Below are 1,740 nucleotides of genomic sequence, written 5' to 3'. Positions count from 1 at the left end.
AGTTAACTAAGGTTGGGAGTGGGGTATAATAATAAATGTTTCCAGGTTTTATTTTGAAATCTCAGGGCCATGGATAAAGTCTAGTATAAATTTCTTGGCATATGTTCTCATTCAAAAGCATCATGTACTAAAAAATAGTCAGTTCATTCTCTTACAGCCTAGAAAAAAGTAATGCAAATGTGCACTCTTCTGAGTGCATAGCAACATTACTAACATATGAAGAACAGAAGCTGCTAAATTCCCACTGGTACATCCTATTCTCGTTTTTTTAACAAAGTAAGATGCCACAAGTTAGTACAATCACTCTTCCTTAGTTTGAGTTCTGAAAAATGAATGGAGGGTCCATTTTTTTCTCTATTATTTCCTTGCATTATGAACTCAAAAGAAATTAGAACATACTTTAACCTGTACACTATTGCTGTTGTGTGTTAATGGACCAACACTTGTTATGCAATACATTACAGAGAATCAATTATTTTTACAAATCTTTAAAAATGTTAGCACTGTATTAATGATTGATCTTAGTTCATTTTATCTTGTTTTAGATAACACAAAGGAAGTAAAGAATGAATGTTTTATCTGTTCTTAAAAATGAACATCTTTTTTTATATAGTAGCAAATGGATGGATGGATGTGCATATCTTCCACCTTGTAGTCAGGTAGAGGACATTGTTAAATATGCAAGTAGGTGCATCTTTCATAGGAATTGTTATTAGAGAATGATTGAATAGCTAACTTCTTTTTTTTGTGTGATTTGAACCAAAACATCATGACTACTTCCCCACTGTATATATTTTCAGTATAAATGTGTTGTTGAAATAATGCACCGAGTACTGGGAACCTAGACCAGTTGCGAACAAATATTTACATCAAAACATACAGTATTGTGGTGTAAAAATAAATTTTAGATTTCGTCTTGTCTAGTGTAATAGTGTACGAGGATTTTGTCATATGAGCCTGACACCTGTTTCTTTGTTGTATAAGAGTTTTGCTAGTTACTTTTCAAAAATATCAGGTAAGCACTGTAAAATGTGCAGACTTTTTTAAATGCTGGAAACAAATTGTCAGCATGTAAGAGAGAGAAAAGTTAGGTTATACTTCTATAGGCCGTACTGCCCCCACTTTTCCTATTACAGAATAATGATTCTAATCTAACTTGACTCGTCTTTCTTTCCCTGAACACGTATATGTATGATTTATGGAGTTGTATAAAATAATAATAGTAAGTGAATAAAGGCAAATTTTAGTAACTGTTTTAATGCTTGATAATATCACTGAAGTAAACCCAGTTATTTGGCTTTCAGAAATGCCAAAGAATAATCATTACTACACTTTTTAAAGGGTAAAACTTTTGTATTGTCAAAAATATGTCTGCCTGTGAGGGATGTATTGCATATCCTCCACAGTGGTAAATTTAGATATAAAAAAATTCCCTGATTTTGCTCTCATTATGTACTTTTATGCTTTTATTCCCTAAAAGGTTTCTAGTGTTTACCTTGAGTTTTGCACACAGCCCTCCTTAATATAACCTTGCTCAGTATACCGAGATGAAGTTGGTTGGTGAAATGACTAAAAAGTATGGGTATAGTAATTATATACTATACTATAACCAGTAAATCAGGTCAATTACTTATACCTTTTTTTCTTTTTGCTTTCCTTTAAAATCGATTTTAGATGGGATATTATTTACTGAGCTCGATTCTTTACCTGGAAATTACTTGTTCTTTTAAGAGAAGTAGA

This window comes from Penaeus monodon, chromosome 22, assembly GCF_015228065.2.
Source record: "Penaeus monodon isolate SGIC_2016 chromosome 22, NSTDA_Pmon_1, whole genome shotgun sequence".
Taxonomy (NCBI): Eukaryota; Metazoa; Arthropoda; class Malacostraca; order Decapoda; family Penaeidae; genus Penaeus; species Penaeus monodon.
Note: the sequence above shows the minus strand (reverse complement) of the source record.